This window comes from Narcine bancroftii, chromosome 4 (genome assembly GCF_036971445.1).
Source record: "Narcine bancroftii isolate sNarBan1 chromosome 4, sNarBan1.hap1, whole genome shotgun sequence".
NCBI lineage: Eukaryota > Metazoa > Chordata > Chondrichthyes > Torpediniformes > Narcinidae > Narcine > Narcine bancroftii.
Window position 1 is genome coordinate 58,068,685 of NC_091472.1, and position 21,045 is coordinate 58,089,729.

General features: G+C 40.4%; 1 long non-coding RNA gene across 1 annotated transcript in view; it reads right to left on the reverse strand.

The window, feature by feature from the left end:
• Positions 1–18,713: 18,713 nt before the first annotated feature.
• The window catches only part of LOC138759850 (uncharacterized), a 29,569-nt gene continuing 27,237 nt past the window's right edge, over positions 18,714–21,045 (reverse strand). The window contains exon 4 of the long non-coding RNA XR_011355147.1: positions 18,714–20,077. This is a non-coding gene — a long non-coding RNA (uncharacterized lncRNA). The remainder of the gene's footprint in view (positions 20,078–21,045) is intronic.

Genomic DNA, 21,045 nt, shown 5'->3' on the forward strand with positions numbered 1-21,045 from the left:
TCCCAACCATTGATGTCAGGCAAATTGATCTATAATTTCCTTTCTGCTGCCTCCCTCCCTTCTTGAATAGTGGGGTGACAATTGCAATTTTCCAGTCTTCCAGAACTATTGATTCCTGAAAGATCCACTGTCTCCACAATCTCTAACTCTACTTTTTTTTCAGAACCCAAGGATTGCATCCCTGTAACTCCTGTCTGTCACCCCTCAGCCTCCTGAATGATCCGGTGCTCAACCAACTCTAGCTTCAATTCCCTAACATGGTTTATAAGGAGCTGCAGTTGGATGCACTTCTCACAGATGAAGTCATGAGAGATACTGTTGGCTTCCCTAACTATCCACATTCTGTAAGAGGAGTTTGTCCCTGTCTTGACTGCCATACCCATTGTCTATTAAAGAGGTAAGAGTTAGAAATACCTGTCCTTACCTTAACTCCTGCATCACTACCTCAGTTCGCCAAAGTCTCTTGAAACAAAACTTCAGTTTTCCACTCCTACACTGGGCCACTCCACACTAGCAACTCTGCTTGTACTTCTCTTCCTTTTATTGGCTATAGCTAATTAGCCAGTAGAGCAATTTAAATGAGCACCCATCTCCCGTTTGGTTTTTAACTGCTCCTCCTCTCATTCATCGACCCACTCTTGCAGTTATTGGGTGAAAAATATTCTCAACTCAGTCCTGAATGGACAATCCATTATTTCGATACTCCGATTCTTGGTTCTAGACACCTCAGCCAAGACTAACATCTTTTCTGCAACCCTGTAATTCTCCTGAAGAAGTTTGTATTTCACATTCATCTTAACTCCGTTTCTGCCCAGTTTGTTCAATCTCTTTCCACAATTTACTGAAAGTGGCTGGAGTTACCCCCATGGAATATTATAAATGCATTAAAGCAACATACTGGTAATATAATCTATCCTTGGTCAAGATTACTATTACATTAACATCATAACCCAATTCATCTCAAGTATTTCCTAACTAGAAATGTAAAAAAAAGACCATAATTTTAAAAATATCTTGGATGGGCAGTTCCTGAGAGGGTACAAAATTATGAAAGAGGGGAATGCCAATTTTTATCTTCCAGTTGACTTCAGTTGAGTTCCAGTTGACCTCCTTCCATCAGGTACAGGAGCTTGAAGATGAACACAAGAGCTTCTTCCCCTCTCTCATGAGATTTCTGAACGAACAGTGAACAACAGACAACACTTCACTTCCACTTATTTTTGCAGTAATTTATTTATTTTTAAATGTAATTTCATAGCAATATTTGCACAGTGATGGAGTTATGACAATAAATTCTGATTCTGACTTTGACATCAAACTCCTTAACCAACATTGTGGGAGGGCAAAAAAGGAGGCACAAACGGGAACAGTTTAAAAAAAACAGCTAAATGACAGAGAATGAACAACGAATATCTATCTTGTTCATGTCCCAAAAATTAAGATAGTTCAAGATTCGTTTGTATCGGGAGCCTGAGAACAGGCAAGTACATAAATGTTATCTAGCTTTAAGCATGGACTTTAATGTAAGCAGAAACATTCCCTACAAGTGTGCTTGTGCCAGATTTCCACAGGCATGACTGGAGATTTCAGCCAACTGTTCTAAAACTATTCCACATTTTTTTGGCTCAGTGGATCTGTCATTGCTTCATTCCCAGTTTATACAACTAATTCTAGCCAGTTTACCAATCACACTTTCTTCTTCCACCAGTCTTCACAGCATCACTAGAAGAGCTCCAATGGACTTATCTAATCCAGTAATAAACTGTGTTAACACAAATGATGGTTAATCTTAGATTCAGAAATTACTTCACTGAAGTTTTAAATAAAGAAATTGCTTCTTCTGTAAATGAAAATATTGTACTTTGTACTCATTATCCACAAAGTATAGGACCATGGATTTCCCACATTACAAAAAAACAATTGCACTTTCTTTTGAATGCAATACAGCCTCAAACACACTTAATTACACCCCCAAATATTCCAAAATATTTACACACAGTAATAAACATTTTACTCATTTAAATACCTAAAAGTGAAGGATATTAGCTCATCAACTATTCCCATTAAAAGTACTGATGCTTACCAGTAGTGTAACTCTGCTACCATTGTGATAAAGGTAGAGGAGCCTAAAGACAAGCGCTCAGTGGCACAAGGACAGCTTCTTCCCTGCTGCCATCAGATTCCTGAACGATCAAAGAATCAAAGAAACAACCTTACCTTTTGTGCACAATCATTTTATTTTCTTATATTAATGTTGTAAGATGGTTATAATACGAATGTTTGCTCTATGATGCTGCAATACACCAAATTTCATGACTTGTTCACGACAATAAATTCTGATTCTAGTGATCACAAGGTGCTGCTATGTAAACAAAGTCTTACTCTCTATTCAAACATTAAACAGGAGCCGCATGTATAAACGGTCTGGAAACTAATCACCATATTTAGACAGACAATCATTGGTTCTGCAGATGTATAATCATGATAAATCTACAGCAAATCAGCTAATAATAAGATGTGAGTGTATTTTTTTTTACTTACAGCACAGTAAAAGCTGATTCTGGCCATTTAAACCCATGATGCCCAATTACTCCAAATTAACCTATGTTTTGAAGGGTAGGAGGAAGCCATGGAAAATGAACAAACTACCTACAGGCAGTGCCAGATTCAAATCCTGGTTGCAAGCTCTATAATAACCTTGCGCTAACAGTGCCGTGTCCATGTGTTTCATAATTCCTTGATGCCTCTGCTCATTGGCAATCAGAGACTTGGAAATTTTAAATTTACTTGCTTTTATGGCATTTATTAAGGGTGGGGTAGCATGAGGTTGCATCTGTGGTGGGTGTGATCTACTTTCAGACCCACTCAATTTTGAGTGGACAATCTGTTACCTGATTTAGGCTGCCTCCTGTTTCAAGATTATGATTTGAACTTGCTCATTAGTGAAAGCAATATTTACTGTATTTGTTTGGATCTTTCTATCAATCTAAATATCTAATTTAATCATCTTACAGTCTTCAAGGTTATAGAAAGCAAATGTATTTTGATATTATTTGGTAATATTCAATGTCAGCAGGGTATATAAGGATTTTAAAATAAAACAAAATCAGGTCTTTTTTTGAATGTGGCCAACTCAGACAGGAGATTTTTTTCCCCCAACATTGCATCAAGAATAAAATGTATTATGTAACTGAAATGACAGGGGCACCCTCCCCGACATAATATTGATATTTCACAGCACCTCAACAAATTTCACAATGAGACTGTCTGGTTCAGTTCTACAGATCACCAGTTTTGTTTTAAATGTTGAAATTTAATAACTCACAAAATAAAGTATGAAAATAAAACAAGTGCATGCCCTTAAAATCTGAAATACAAACAGAACATGCTGAAGGTTCTCAGCAAGACCAGCAGCATTAATATTTGGCCTCACTTGCTGGGTGAGTCCATTGTGTTCAGTTTTGGTAAATTTTGGTGATGTGGTTAGCACCAGTGAGACATGAATTTGAATCCTGTGGTGTCTGTAAAGAATTTGTAGCAGACTTTAGCAGGGATTTTATCTGAAAGCTGCACCTGGCAATTGGGGTCAGGTGAGTTAGGCATCTGATTGGGTAATAGAGATTAAGTGGATTTTTTTCTCTCCATGAACTTGTGACACAGAGTGTTATTAATTCACTTCAACTCAGTAACCTAGGGATGGAAATATTGATTGGAGCTCCACACTCTACATGCAGCAGTGAGTAGGAAATTCACAAGTAGCTTTTTTTTTCTACAAGTTTGTATGTTCTCTATGTGTGGGTTACCTCTGGGTGGCTCTGATTTTTTTTTCCCACCCTTAAAAATTTTCTGGGATTGTAGGTCAATTGGGTGGTATAGGCTTGTGGGGTGAAAGAGTCTATTACTTGTGCTGTATGTCTAAAAAAAAATCAATTATTTTTGATTGTGTAGTACATAGTATTGCCAGCTGATGGCACTATAATATCAAAACAAAGTTTTGATATTGCCTATTGAACCTTAAATGTTCATTGATAGCCTGGCTGACTTGAACTTTGTTAATTTTAAGTTGAGGTTTGTTGGTTTTGTTTTCCTGGTTTAGCAATAAAATGCAGGGGAAGAAATATTTTTTAAAATAAAATGGTAATTAACTGTTTCTTCTTTCTTTTCTTCTTTGGCTTGGCTTCGCGGATGAAGATTTATGGAGGGGTATGTTCATGTCTGCTGCAGGCTTGTTGGTGACTGGCAAGTCCGATGTGGGACAGGCAGGCGCGGTTGCAAGGGAAAATTGGTTGGTTGGGTGTTGGGTTTTTCCTCCTTTGTCTTTTGTCAGTGAGGTGGGCTCTGCGGTCTTCTTCAAAGGAGGTTGCTGCCCGCCGAACTGTGAGGCGCCAAGATGCACGGTTGGAGGCAATATCAGCCCACTGGCGGTGGTCAATGTTGCAGGCACCAAGAGATTTCTTTAAGCAGTCCTTGTACCTCTTCTCTGGTGCACCTCTGTCTCAGTGGCCAGTGGAGAGCTCGCCATATAACACGATCTTGGGAAGGCGATGGTCCTCCATTCTGGAGACGTGACCCACCCAGCGCAGTTGGGTCTTCAGCAGCATGGATTCAATGCTTGCAGACTCTGCCAGCTCGAGTACTTCGATGTTGGTGATGAAGTAATTCCAATGAATGTTGAGGATGGAGTGGAGACAGCGCTGATGGAAGCATTTTAGGAGCCGTAGGTGATGCTGGTAGAGGACCCATGATTCGGAGTTGAATAGGAGCAATGGTATGACAACGGCTCTGTACACGCTGATCTTTGTGTGTTTCTTCAGGTGGTTGTTTTTCCAGACTCTTTTGTGTAGTCTTCCAAAGACGCTCTTTGCCTTGGCGAGTCTGTTGTCTATCTGTTGTCCCTAATACACAGGTAATAGACAAGAATCATCAAGTTATCAGTCAGTTTGACATTTTCTATGGTTTTTTTTGCAATTAATTCAACTTCATCCATTATTTAAACTGGATTTATAATATGAAAATAAAAAGAAGAGGGTAGTACAAAGGACTAATAGAGAATACACAGATAGTTTGAAGTCAATTTTTGTTTTGTTACATCACCACTTGAAACAACATTAGACCCTACCTCTCAGCATTTTGACAATATCTTTTCTGTGGACCATGATTTTAAAATATCACAGAAATACTGAATATGTTTTAATCTAAATTGAGTGTTTGGAAATTTAATTTAGTAGATTGGCTCCACATTTTAAAGCTACCTGCTAGTTTTAAACTCTCCATTGAAAAGTTACTTTGAATGTTACTTGCACTAATACAACAGTGTTTGTTTTTACTTTCACTGTTATTCTTCTGAACTACTTTGGTTTAGAATTCACCTTGGTGTGAGGTGACTTGACAAAGGAAATCGTGTATTAACATCAATGAGCCTTTTATTGAAATTTGCTTTTAGTTGAACAGCATGCCACACACAAACCTCCACAGTCTTGTTGAAAGCCCACATGACCGTGAATAACATCCAAAAACATGTTTACTACAGAATATTGTCACATATGATATTGTTTCACAATGGATTTAGTCAATGTACTTGTTTATTCATATAATCAAAGCTGGAACTTTCTTGTAGAAATCATTAAATTTAAAGTCACCCTTCCAATTAACTCCATCTTCTAATTACTAGGCAGTTCCTGGTGTGGGCAGCAACAGCGTACCATTGTCTCATCGGGAAGCTTTCTCAGTTCCATAAATAAAAGTATTCCAAGTGCAATTGACCCATGATATAGACTTGCACTTGTGACGGCCGAGTCTCTTTAGAAGTATGGGAAATATCTGACCTGAGGAAAAATGAAAGCAAAAATACTACCATAGGTCATGGATCATCACCATTAAATTGAGAGTTGAGAGCTTGCATTGGGCTTTTCTGAAAGAGTGCAAGAGCGCAGGGTTTTACCCAAGAATGGCTATTAGAATGGTAGTCTTGGAAGTGTGGGTCCCGCTTGTAGATGGAACATAATTGTCAGTCAATCTGTACCAACAAGATTTGCCTGGTGAATGTTCATCAGACCTTACTGTGATCCAGAAATAAATCAGATTTTCATTTAATTGGTTTGCCTAGATAAATCAATCTATCATTTGTGCTGGACTGCAAATTTAAGAATGATGAATAATGTGTTAAGATCACTTGCAACATTAGCTTTGAAATGAAACTGATTTTTAAAATTTTTTCCTGTGTCAATTGAAGGGTGACATGTTTTAAAACAAGTTGTCACAATATGCTTAATAATGCATAACATTTGCATTGTTACTTGTGTTGGCAGCATTGGTACTTCTAATTGAAAGGGAAAAAGATTGCAACTTCAGTTTATAACATTCCCAGAACTCCCTGATCTGGAGCTTTGCTGATAAATCTCAGAACAAGACAGTTTTTCTATTGAGATGAATGCTCACTTCAATTAACTACATTCAATTTTTCCAGCCCTTCTCGAACATTCACATTAGATAATGGCAGATGAACAGAGAAGCTTGCTTGAAATACTGTTTCGTCTCATTTGTGTGCTCAGTTAACTATGCAAATATAGTGTGCATCAATGAAAGAGGAATATTTTACTTGAACAATGAAATAAGTCAAATGAATTATTGAAATTTTGAAAGTACAGAGTTTGTATGTTCCTGTCAGGATTAAAAGGCAAGGTTAGAAGGCATAAGGAACCTTGCTTTCCCAGGGATATTGGGAATCTGATTTAGAAGAGGAGAGGTGTTTTGCAGGTATAGGCAACATGGAGCAAATGAGGTACTTGACGAGCATGAAAAATGCAAGAAAAACTTCAAAATAAATCAGGAAAGCAAGGGAAAAAAGACATGAGGTTGCTTTGGCAGATAATGTGAAGGAAAATCCTAAGGGTTTCCACAGGTATATTAAGAGCAAAAGGATAATAAGAGAGAAAGTTGGTCCCCTTGAAGATCAAGGTGGTCGGTTTTGTATGGAACCAAAAGAGATAGGGGGAAAATGGTCATTGTTTTTTCTTCATCAGTATTCACTCAGGAAACAGACATAGAGTCCTGGGAAGTCAGGAAAACAAGCAGTGAGGTCATGAAACCTCTACAAATTAAAGAAGGGTAAGTACTTGCTGTCTTAAAGAAAATAAGAGTTGTTAAATCCCCAGAGACTGACAAGATGTTCCCTCAGACCTGAGGGAGGCTAATGTAGAAATTTACAGGAGCTCTGGCAGAAATATTTAAAATGTCATTCACCACGGGTGCCAGAGGATTGGAGGGTAGCTCATTTTTTTCTGTTGTTTAAAAAAAGGCTCCAAAAGTAACCCTAGAAATTGTAGGCTGGTGAGCCTGACATTAGTAGTAGATAAATTATTGGAAGGTGCTCTAAGAGATAGAATATAGTATTATTTGGATAGCCAGAAACTGATTAGGGATAATCAACATGACTTTGTGTGTGGTAAGTCATGTTTAACCAAGTTTATAAAGAATTTTGAGGAGGTTACCTGGAAAGTTAATGAAGGGAAGGCTGTGGATGTTGTCTACGTGGACAAGGTTCAGGCGTTGGGTGTTCATGGTGAATAGTGAACTGAATTTGAGAATGGCTGGGAGAAGCTAGAGAGTAGTGGTGGATGATTGCTTTTCAGGCTGGAGGCCTGCAACTAGCAGTGCGCCTCTGGAATTGGTGGAACCATTGTTGTTTGTCTTCTATATCAATGATCTGGATGATAATGTGATAAATTGGTTCAGCAAGTATGCAGTATACACCAAGATTGGAGGCATTGTGGAGAGCAAAGAATGTTTTCAAGGCTTGCAGAGGAATCTAGACCAGCTGGAAAAATGGACTGAAAATCGCAGGAGAAATTTAATGCAGACAATTGTGAGGTGTTGCATTTTGGAAGGACAAAGGAAGAAAGGGCATGTACAGGAAATGGTAGGGGACTGAGGAGTATGATAGAAGAGGGACCTAGGAATACAGATACATAATTCCCTGAAAGTGGTGTCACAGGTGGATAGGGTTGTAAAGAGAACTTTTGCATATTGGCCTTTTTAAATCAAACTATTGATTATAGGAGCTGGGATGTTGTGGGAAAGATGGACAAGATATTGCTGAAGCCAAATTTGGAGTATTGTGTGCAGTTTTGGTCACCGAACTACAGGAAAGACCTCAAGAAGATAGAAAAAATGCAGAGAAGAGTTAATAGGATGTTGCCTGGACTTCAGGAACTGAGTTACAGGGAAAGGATAAGCAGGTTAGTACTTTATTTCCTGGAGCATAGAAGGAGGGGAGAAGTATTTAAAATTGAGGATAGACAGACTAAATGCAAATGGGCTTTTTCTACTGAGGATGGGTAAAATACAAACCAGAGGACATGGGTTAAGAGTGAAAGCGGAAAAGTTTAGGGAGAGCACGAAAGAGAACTTCTCCACACAGAGTGGTGGGGGTATGGAACGAGTTGCTAGCTGAGGTGGTGAATGTGGGCTCACTTTTAACATTTAATACTAATGTGGATGGTAGATGTATGGAGTGCTAAGGACTGGGTGCAGGTCAGTGGGACGAGGCCAAAAAAAATGGTTTGGCACAGACTAAAGGGGCCTGTTTCTGTGCTATCATGTTCTATGGTTCTCTATTAATCAAATGTAACGAAAACAATGGTTCATAATAGGTGGAAAAATTAGAGATATAAAAGGTTCTAAACCAATTCCAAATCAGAAAATATTGTATGGTCAATGGTTGGATGGAAGGCAGGACTGAGAGGTAAAGTAATTAACATGCCACCCAATGTACTGGCTATAAAAGATGTGAAACCTCTGGATTAATAACATCATAACATCTAAAATACAATACATAACTAAGAGCCTTTCATATCTCAGAACAAATGTTGTTTCAGTGATTGTGTCTCCACTCAACTCCAGCTGAGCTTTTTAGTCAATGGTGGCACTTGGAACTGTTAGTGTGGGAGAATCATGTCATGATTCATGTGAAGAGTAGGTGGTTAGATTTTCTCTTGCCTGGTACTTCTGTAGTACAGATGTTACTTGTTCCATATCAACCTATGCCTGTTCATTGTCTACACCTGGAGTGAGCAAAGACAGTGGTACTCTGCACCCGTGGACAGTCAATGCTTTGAGCTGGGATCCTTTTTCAAGACTAAGGTGAGAAGAGTAGATAGCAAATATAGAAGGATGGGAGACAGGCTGAGGAGGGGATGAGGAAATAGGATGCTAGACAAATCAAGGTGTGAGAAGTGGTGAGGGGAGATAGGTAGAGGAGGTTACTGGGTGGGAGGGGGATGGAGTGGCTATGAAAACAGGAACTGGTAAAGGACAGATGGAAACCGTGGAGCTGGATAAGATGGGGTTACATAAAATAGGAAAATTTAATGTGTTTGCCATTGTTTTTAGGCTACTCAAGCAAAAACTGATGTTTTTCTTTCTCCCAGATTTGTTGTCTTCATCGTTACCTGTTCCTATTTGCCTACCTCTCCTCTAGGTAAGGGTTTCCTCCTCTACCTGTCACCCCACTCCACCTCTCCCATCTTCATCTGTCCTGTACCCATTGCCCTCTTCCCTTCTCCTCCATTTTATACTTGCTGTCTCTCCTTCCTACTCTATAAAGTCTGTTTCTCTGCATGGCTGCTGCCTGGCTTGCAGATTCCCTCCAACTTTTCTTTGATGCCACCTGTGCTGTCTTTTTTTCTGTTTTGTAGATCTTGTGGTATGCAGATATGGACTGTTGAGGGTTTGAAAATGGAGTTGAACATTGCACTATTAGAAGCAAACATCTTCGCTTCTGGCCTTCTGGTGAAAGGAATGTTATTGATGAAGCAGCTGAAGATGGTTGGACTGAGAATTGAAAATCTCCTGCAGTGATTGTCCGAGTTGGAATAATTGAGCTTCAACAATTGTATTCATCTTCCTTTGTGACAGGAGTAAGTTTGTTGCAGGGGCCTGACTCCATTTGGCTCATACTGTGATGAAGGAATTGAGCCCAAAATGCTGGTTATGTATCTACAGTTTATCCTTGCTGTATAAAGTACACTGTTTGACCTGCTGAGTTTCTCCAGCATTGTTTTTCCTTTGACAGATATCATTCTAAGTATTGATGTTGTACTGATTGACACTGACATTAGCCAGATGCCACACTCAATCAAATGCTGCCTTAATGTCAAGGGCAATTGCTCATTTTGTTTGGTGTGTCTTTGAGGCATGGTTGGGTGGTCTGGAGCTCACTGTTCTGCAGAACTGAAAATTGGGCTGAGATCAGGTTTTTAATGAAAAAATGTCAGTCACTTTCCTGTTAAGTGTGAATAGGCCAAGTGTACGTAATTAATTGGATTGGGACTTGCTTTTTTTGGGGGGAGAGGTAAGAATGAGCAATTTCTCACTTTGTTGAACAGAGGTCAATGTTGGAACTGTCCTTGAAGAGCAAAAAAAATCTCAATTCTTCAGACTTCCAATAAAGTCTACGATGCTCTCTATATGTCTGTGTGTGGGTTTTCTGGTGTCCCCCACCCTGCAAAACATGAGTTAATTGGGGTATTTGGGTGACACAGGCACATGGGCCAGAAGGGCCTGTTACTGTGCCATACGTCCAAGTTTATAATGTTTAAATAGGAAAAAAGATAAATATTTATGATGTTAATACATTGGATATTATATAAGCTAAGACCACTAAGTATATATTTATTGTAATTCAGAGACCTTCACCAATGATTCAGAATTCAATTTCAAGCAAAGCAATGAGGGGGGGGGGGGTTTCAAATTCAGTTAATTAAACCATGATCATGTAACTTTCAAATTATTGTTTAAAACCTCATCTGGTTCATTTGTGTCCTCATGGGGAAGAAAATCTGTGCCAATCTGCTCTTGTTTATGTAACTCAAGTCTGGACCCAGGAGAATGTGACTGGCACCTAATTAAGTATTAGAACGTAAAATACAGGAGCTGGAATATCCCTTGAACATGCTCCAACATTCAGTAAGATCCTGGCTGAGCTGAACCTGGCTCAAGTTTACTTTCTCACCTATTATGCTTAATTCCTAAAATCACTGTATTGTGCCATTAAATTAGCTGGCTATGCTCAGGAACAGTTGGGAATGAGCACTAAGTATTGACCTTCCAATTGTATCCGAGATTATGAATACAGTTTTTTGTGTAAATAGCTGGAGCAAAGAAACACTGTTTTTCTGTTGAAATACTAAAACAACATATTGTACCAAGCCGAAAAAACAATCTGATTTTTATATTTAAAAAAAAAGCTAATATGTACAATACTTTTTTCACCCTCTTGTCCAAGAGCATTGTTGAAAATCAAATATGAGAATAATAAAGGATTATTTGTGTCAATATATGGAGGCAATTTAAATTCACGAATACAAATTGACCTATTATTGCATGATTTTTTAGTTATTTCACAAATGTCTGACAGATTTCAAATTAGTCCTTGTTTTCATGAAGTTGACTTTCAAATCTTTGGTCATTTCAATATTCATTCTAACTTCATGATTGCAGATTAGCTGAAAATTACTCTTTTGAATATAGTTATTAACTGTTTGGGTGAATACAATAATCAAAATCTCATAATTTCTCCAATCTTTCTAGATTATAAACATTATTTTGTCTTTAAATGAAAATACAAAATAAACTTCAAATGAAAGGCAAAATAATATCAGTAGAACATAAACATTTTCCTTTTTTTTAACAACACAAGCAATTGGAAATGCAATTCTAATTCCTTTGTAGAAAGGATATTTAACTTTTTGCTCCCTTGTAGCTTTTTGTTAGCTGCCTGTTCATTATGGGCCTTTCTGATTTGTGTCTCTTGGGAAAATACAAACAGGATTTATTGAAGCTTGTCTCCATGTAATAAAACAGCAAGTTTATTTTGAGTTGGCTTCTGGATATATAAAATCTATATTGAGAGTCAAGGCCACTAGCACAGCACAACATTAAAATGATGCTCTGTAGTTCAGTGAGAATACCAAATTCCACTGTAGATTGACGTGATCCTGAGTTGAGAGTGGAAATGTATTTGGAATTGTTGATTGCAGATAGAAACCAGGCAGAATTTTCTTTGTATTTGCATGATCCAATCCTGTGAGATCCAGGTGAAGGTTCTCATTCAACATAACACCACTGAGTCCCCAATTCTGTTCAACTTCTGTCATTTGAACTTAAAGATAGTGATGGCAGAAATAGAAGGCAGTGACAAAAGCTCTGTGACAACCACCTTATCAGGTTATTGTATGAATATCCACAATAGGACATTTACATGTAATGAAAAAAACTTTGTAGAGTGGTGGAGCCTGTGTCATTGCTGTAGGATGTATCACATAATTTAATGTAGAAGCTATGCCATCTTTATGGTTAGCCACATTATACATGGTGACAAGATAGATTCTGATCAAGACAATTGTGAAGCAGATGTCCACTTAATAACTATGCAGCATTCTTGCTCTCAATCTTCCTGATGTTTGGCCAATCTCAAATTTTCAAGCTTGGAACACATGATCTTTAGGCTGCTAATCCATTACAGTAAACAGCATCATACACAACATTGTACAGTATGTTCCTCAATAGGAATTGTTTGTGGCTTCCTTGGTCTTTTCTGTGTGTTCATAGTTGATTTATTATGGAAAATAGTTGACGTCAAGCCTTCAGGTCCCATTTACCATCTTAACCTTAATTTTTGACAACCCTGATCTTGTGAATGTCAAATCTAGCAGTGGATTGAGTGGTGCCTGCTTGTGAACATTATATGGTCCTGCATTTATCAAATGCAGCTCCTCACCTGTGCCCATGGCTAAGATACATGTGTACCTTGCGTAGCTACAAATCCTTCTGGAGTGGGGATACTTGAGACATTGGGTCTTTACACAATATAATCAAAACATACAGATGCTCCATTCAATAAAGGTTTCCCCTCCCCCAGCCTATAACTCCTGAGAAAACCTTTGATAAATGGAAAAGCTATGTCCTCAAGATTTTCAACTTTTCTGCAAATCCCTGAAATTTACAAGCATTCAAAATGTTAGAAATGAAATTATTGTTTTAAATATTGAAATGAAATTTCCTCAAACATTGGAAACACCTAATTAATTAAACATTTCACTTCAAGCACTGATTTTTTTTTAATGTGACATACCTTTGTCTAGAGATTGGATTTCCCTCTTTTTGGTATGATGCATATAATGACACCAAAGTGGGTTGCCCCAAAAAGTTTATGAAATTGGTGGGGGATTAAAACCTGTGTGCCACGTTGGTGTGTTTTCCTGCCAGATAGAATGTGAACTGTGAGAAACAGAAGTACCTTCACAGAATTTGCTCGAGACAAAAATTGAGAACAAAGAACATTTATTATACAACAATGCAAAGTTGGGTGCTTCCCCTTACCCTGGGAATACACACACACACACTGGGGGCCACCCAACTTTTATACAGTTTATTTCAGTATAGAAGTACCCTCCCCCTTACATTCTTCTGCCTCCTGGATGAGTTTGGCATTAGGCAATCCTGTCTGCCTACGTGCTATTTCTGTGAACTTGGAGGACCGGGGGTATCCTGTCGGTGTCCCATCATGTCATTGTCCTTATTCACACCTTCTCGACTCTCATGGCTTACTAATATGCAGAACTTGCTAATTCTGTCTAAAAGGCTAGAAGACCCTTATCTTATTCAGACTAACCTTACTTCCTACATTCTATTATCTATCCTTATCCTATTCATACTGGCTTTATTCATTACACATATATCCGTACTAGCTTTCTTCATCTCTCATATTTTCATATTAGTTTTACTCATCTCTCACATGAACCAATGACCTATACAATTCCCAATAAGTACTAACCTGATTCAACACAGCTGCTGATAATTGGTTCCACAGCTGTGCAGCAAATGGAAGAGGATCAACTGTTAAAGGCACACTCCCCACAGTAGAAACAAGAAAAGCACATGAAATGTTCAGAGGGAGGCTACAGGGGAGAAGGAGAGAGCTCAGTATGGAAGATGCCAGGGAAAATGTCATGGCAGGAAAATATTCCTATTGTCATAAATGGATGTAGGGATAAGCAGACAATGTAGGAATGGTGAAAGAATTGTCATGGCCTCATTGAATATTTCAAAATGTTACCTGGATATCTGGAATTTAAAAGTACTTAGCATATATGGTGGCATGTTCTTGATAATAGATGGGTTTGTTATTCTGGGTGTCCCTAGTATGTAATTGATGTTATGTCATTGAACCATGACTATTAATTTTGCAGTGATGAAGGAAATGTAGATGAGAATTTGTGTGTGACTGGATCTATTCTTTTAAGTGTTATTTAGATAAATGGGTTTACATTCACAGGAAAACTGAAACAGGGTATATGATGATATTCATCCATTGGACGCGAGTGTCTTCCTGATTTCTATTCACTGGAGTGGAGTTGGTGGAAAATAAAGTAACTACTGGGGAGAAATTTATCCTTTATTTGCAAAGCTAAATGGCTTTAGACCTGATGACACTCATGAAATTTAGTTCCATTGACTTTAAGGTGAAAAATGTTTTTCCAAAATGGTGTCAAAGTAGTGCTATTGCCAACAGTACAATATAAATCACAGTGAGACCAACATAAAAAGGATTGATTGTAAGCATTTTTGGAACCTGTGCAGAACTATGCAGACAGCCCGAACTGAATGTCTACAAAATGCATTTTGAAATAAATTATACGATCTATTATTGAGGTAAAATCATAGGGTAGGCGGTTTGGGGAAGCTTTGACGTTTGTCTGAATTTGATGATAATTGTAAACCTCTCAAAACTTTGCACATGACTGACTGAAATGCTGGAGGAGAGGATGCCACTGTGATAGTACAGATCTATCACCAATGTACATAGTGTATATAGTTACTGTATCTAGACTGTGCTTACAGCGATTGGCTGAGAGCTAAGCCACACCTATTGTTTGGGCCTTAAAGGGTTGTGTCCCTAGCCAGGTCGGATCATTCTGGACTGGTCGGCCACCTGTGAAGAGCTCCGGTCTTTTGCTAATAAAAGCCTTGGTTTGGATCAACAAGTCTTTGGTTCTTTCGACGAGCTCTACAATTTTATTAGCAAAAAGAATTTTTTTTGAAAGGGATGGAGCGTTTAACTCGGCCAGAAAAACTTGATATCGACCCACAGTCAGCTACAGCCTTCAAAGCCTTTAACTTCTGGCTGCTGAACTTTGAAAACTTCCTGAGATTCATTCAGGTAGAGGAGGATAACCAGCGTCTAACAGCATTGCTGTCTATGGTGTCCTTGAGAGTCTACGAGAACATCCAGGATGAGACCACTTACACCGCAGCCATAAAGGTACTGAAAGGACTGTATGATCAACCGGTGAACAGAGTTCATGCCCGGCTCGTGCTTGCGTCGAAAAAGCAACAGCCCGGTGAGTCCAGCAGGGCATATTTACAAGTATTAAAGGCATTGGGCAAGGACTGTAACTGTGTGGACAAAACTGCTGCCGAGATCACAAATGATCTCGTCCGGGATGCCTATGTGGCCGGGCTCCGATCGAACGAAGTGAGGCTGCGCTTGCTCGAACAAGGGGTAGAAAAACTAGAGGACGTGGCCCGGATTGCAATCACAATGGAGGATGCAGCCTTAAAGTCCACCGAGCTCTCTAGGGACTGGACCCCTCATTCTGATGTGAGTAGAGTGCCCTTCTACCCTACCCCTGACGGCCTGTCGGCTGCTGCTACCCTGCCCTGTGCGAACCCGAAATGTTATTTCTGCGGGAGGGTCAAGCACAGCAGATCCCAGTGCCCAGCAAGAAAAGCCAGGTGCCAGAAGTGCCTTAAAAAGGGCCACTTTGCTGCAGTCTGTAGGTCTAAAATGGCCGCCAGCAAACACAGTGCCTCATGTGAAACCCAATCGCCGCTTTCCCATTCAAACTCTTCTTCCCCAGAGCTCTCGTCCAATGAGAGCGAGGGCTCCCCTGCACGGCAACGCCTGACGTCACGGAGACGCCGAACCCGGAAGGGGCAACCCACCGTCGCAACCATGGTGATGGCCTGCCTCTCGCCCCCTTGCGGAACACTTGACACTACCGCCGCTGCTGCCGCCGCCACCGCCACAGCCACCCCCGGGGCCGACGCTACCGCCGCTGCTGCCGCCGCCGCAGCCACCCCCGGGGCCGACGCTACCGCCGCTGCTGCCGCCGCCACAGCCACCCCCGGGGCCGACGCTACCGCCGCTGCTGCCGCCGCCACAGCCACCCCCGGGGCCGACCTACCGCCGCTGCTGCCGCCGCCACAGCCACCCCCAGGGCCAACGCTACCGCCGCTGCTGCCGCCGCCGCCACGGACACCCCCGGGGCCGACGCTACCGCCGCTGCTGCCGCCGCCACGGACACCACCGGGGCCGACGATGCCGCCGCTGCTGCCGCCGCCACGGACACCCCCGGGGCCGACGCTACCGCCGCTGCAGCCACCCCCGCGGCCAACCAGGTGCTCACCCTAGCGTCCATCGCTGACGACCGCCAGGGCCCGACCGCCAATTGCGAGCAACTACAAACCCCACTACTTACCATTCACCCGCCACAACAGCACTTCCGGGAGGTTCTCCAACCTGCTCCTCGAGCGTTGACTACGTCATCCCGTTGCGTGACGTCATCCCGTTGCGTGACATCATCGCGCAAACCCCCCAACTCCTTATGCTCCAGGCCCCGTGCCGCAACAGAAGGACCAACAGCACCCCAATGACCCGGGCCACCCTGCCGACAAAACGACTGGGGAATTGAGCGACGGAGCAGTCGCACCCGATGAGCCCGCTGGCGACACCACTCCAGCGACCCCAATCCTGGCACCACGGCGGTCACGCCGGATGGTCAGACCCCCTGACCGCTACAGTCCTTGACCTACCCCTTCCTTTTCATTCTCTCCCTCGTTTTTGTTTTTTTTCCCAGGGTCAATTCTCCAAGAAGGGGTGAATGTGATAGTACAGATCTATCACCAATGTACATAGTGTATATAGTTACTGTATCTAGACTGTGCTTACAGCGATTGGCTGAGAGCTAAGCCACACCTATTGTTTGGGCCTTAAAGGGTTGTGTCCCTAGCCAGGTCGGATCATTCCGGACTGGTCGGCCACCTGTGAAGAGCTCCGGTCTTTTGCTAATAAAAGCCTTGGTTTGGATCAACAAGTCTTTGGTTCTTTCGACGAGCTCTACAGCCACTGACCAAAAGGACTGTTCTATTTCAAGGGAGAGCTTCTTTTCTGGGGGAATAAAATGAAGTGGTTTAATTGGCTCCTATTTAAATGGCACCCAACCTATCTAAATCCATTAGCAGCTGGAAAATAGCCCCGAATGGAAGAAATTTATGTCTGGGTAAGGGAATGTTTCAATAAAACCATTTGCAGACTTGGCTCAAATGAGGCTTTTTTAAAACCAGGGTAAAATGACCTTTGCTTCCCCTGTGCAGCTGTGTCAGTGATTAAAATGAAGCATTACAGTAGAGGAAATAGCTGAAATGTGCCTGTGCAGCCTGCCAAGCAATGAGATAAACCTGTAAGATGGCTTTCTTACAATGCCATAGTGAGCTCGAACTACCTCCTGATGTTCATTTGGTGATTGTAGTTTCATTTTCACTGAAGTAACAAAATCAGGAAGATTGTAATTCAGTAGGACTCCTGATTTGTCATCAGTAGTTACTTTAGTTGGTAACTCAACAAAACAGCTGAGATTTCCATTTTCTACAGAGTCCAGCTTTGACTTTCATATCCTATTGACAACTGTTCTCAACAAAGAGTTCTATCATATCCACCTGATGTCTATTTGTTTCCCCTGTCAGTTCATTGTGTTCTCAGATTAAAACTTCTTGAGTCAAAGTCTTTCCAGTCAGGAAAAGATTGTTTCAAGCAATAGGCTGTGGTGTACATGCACCCAAGTATAATTAAGTGGCAAAATATGTTCCCATCCATCTCCTCCCACTGGTAGCTGGAGCTTTAGAGAAGTATTGCTTTTAAGATTCCTATGGAATTTACTGAAGCATAGAATGTCTTCCTGGTTCCACACAAACCTTCTCACCCACTCACATTTTCATACCTCTTTTCCACATGTCTGACATTCTCACTTTATCCTGTTCATTACAGCTTAGTTCCACAGAGGGCATATCAGCAGTGTACATTTACTCTGGTTCATCATTCACAGTTAACTATTTGCAGTGTTAGGATTAGATGTTGTGATAGCTCAGATTTCTTGCCAACAACATCAGATGGAGTGTAAATGTGCCAAAAGTTTAAATCAGCCTCATATTTGCAACTGCTTCACCCATATTGAGTCAGACACTAGATCTAAAACTGAAAATGCCAGCTGTTTTGGTTTTAAAATGGATAGCTACTTTTAAAAAAATATTTTGATTTACTCCATATATTTAACTAAATTGCTCTCAGTGCCATTACATTTAATATTTTGGACTTCTGCCTTGACATAGTTAGGATGCCTGTGCAATTAGTGTAAGCCTCCCCAGGAGCAATCTCCTCTTTTGCACAATAATAAATTGGAAGAAAACATCAGGGGTGAAGAATCTTAGTGTGAGGAACCATTTGCTCTTGTAGATCTTGTACTCATTTTTAAGCTTCAACAGAGACTTCAAAACTTTACAGATATTTTTGATTCAATCTGAGAAAAATATGGGACTATAGTTGATGACAATTCTGGATTAGCAGGAATAAAATTTATTCAGGAAAAATGCACCACAATATACAGACATTTTGTGTTTAAAATTTATCAAGTCAAACACATTTATAACACATGCGAACATAAAATATGAGCTGCAGAAATTATAGTGATACAATCATGATCACTGCAGCCTCACCACTCCAGGGAGCTAGGTTTGACTCTGATCTCCTCTGTGTTTGGAGCTTGCATGAAGTTCATGTGTCCCTGGGCATTTCTGCTAAGTGCTGCAGTTTCTCCTCTCACTCCAGAAACCTCCTAATAGGTTAAATGACCACAGTAAAGAAATGGGTGTAGGGAACTGGGGATGTGGTTGATAGGCAGGTTACAGTGAACAAGTTGCAGGGCCACAGGGAACTAAGGAGCTGAGACAACATGAACCTAATGGGCTGAGTAGCCTCTTCCTGCAAATAAATTACATCCTACTCCATTCTATTTGAGTTAGTTTAAATATGATTCAAAAATACTTAAAATCTTGCACTTCAGTCACATGAACTATTATCATTATTTTAGTTATGTGAAGGGACCATCAAACAAGTTAGTGGCCTTAACTGATTTGGTGAAGAGCTTGAAAGTGCTTGCTTCTCCACTTCTCATCCTTATCCCCGGTTTATGTGGAGAACATCAGTGCAGGCAAGCTTCAGCAACAACAGGAGGAAATATTGACAGGGATCTTTGAGAAGCCTGTTATTCACAGGATGAATGCAGCTAGTCGGTGAACCAAAGAGACTATCTCACACCATTCATCAATAGAAGTTGATGCATTCTAGTCCATCCAACTGATCAATTAACATCTAAATAATTATACTGCACAATGAAGATTTTGCTTCCTGAACACTTTTGGGTGTGGGATTTTGGCCTGCTGATCATGAAAGAATTTCCTATCACATACCTTTTTTTAGATAGAACCTATTTTTGTGATCTCCTGGCATATTTGCAATGATGCTTTAGGCGTACAAAACTATAATGTCCAACATGTCATTTTCTGCATTCGCCCTTGGACTTCTTCCCTGCTGATCTTGGTGTAGTCAATGAAAGGTTCACCAGGACATTATGACCATGGAAAAGTGGTATCAGGGCAACTAGAATCCATTAATACTGGCTGACTATTGTTGGACACTGTCAGGGGATGCATTGGATGCTGAGTACAAATGAAAATCAACGGCATGATATTAATAGGTCAGTTGAACTAATGCAATGTGTCAGCATCATTTTGCAATTAAACATGCCAAATTCGATAATTTAATGTTTCTCCAACTTTCTACATGATGCAACAAATCTGAAATTAGCTTGAAGTCGTCCATCATAATCCCTAATTTTTTTCAGAAAGCAAACCTTTTGTTGTACAGTGTTATTCATGCAACTGTTGAGTGGCTGGTGAGTCCCTGCAGCAAAGGAAAGGAATTAAAAACATTTCACATTGATGATGGAGGTAAATGGTTTGCTAATCTTAGATACAACAGTGTGTAGAGGCTATTTAATACAGTACATATCAAAATTTTCTCATAAAAATAACTGGATGTCAGCAGAAATTAGGAAATTGATTTTTAAAAAATCACCATGATCAGAGAGATTTTGAAGAGATCCACAAATTAGAGATCCAGATAAAGTTATTCAGAGACTAGAGCAAGCTCAATTAAAATCTCTTGTCCCTATAATGGAGGAATTATGTCGGCAGAGAAGCACAGGAATCGGAGCAGGAGTTTGAAGGATACGCATTGGACTGAAGATTTTCAATGGGGAAAAAAGCGTGCATAGATAAAGTATTGAAGGAAAACACAAGGCAGGAATTTGAATATTGTGAAACTAATGAGGTTGAAAAGAACAAAAATTATAACATTTAAGTTGAGACCATGCAAAACGCAGCACTCTGAGTGAACTGGAGTCTGCATACCTTGGAACACAGGATATAATCAGGGAATCACAAGTACTCTTTCTAGTTCAACATTAAACACCCAGTCATGTGGGTCCCACATGACTGCCTATTACTAACTCTCCCGAGGCCTTGCATTGTCACCATGCATGGAAAGCTATCTCTGGGGCTCTGGGTGGTGTCTGAGGCTCCCTGGTGTAATTCTAAGAAACCTGATGAACCATCTGGCTTACTGGGTGTGAGCATAGAGTACTGCAATTAAACTGTTTCTCAATGTTGTCCTCGGACTTATTTCTGGGATGAGATGTTTCATATACCTCTTTTCATTGGCAGGTGGACTAACAGTATTTTTAATAAATATTTCCAGGGGAGTAATTATTTAAATGTAGACGTACAACACGGTAACAGGATCTTTTGGCCCATAAGCCCATCCTGCTAAATTACACCCGATTAGATTATATTCAACTTTGTCATGGTGCC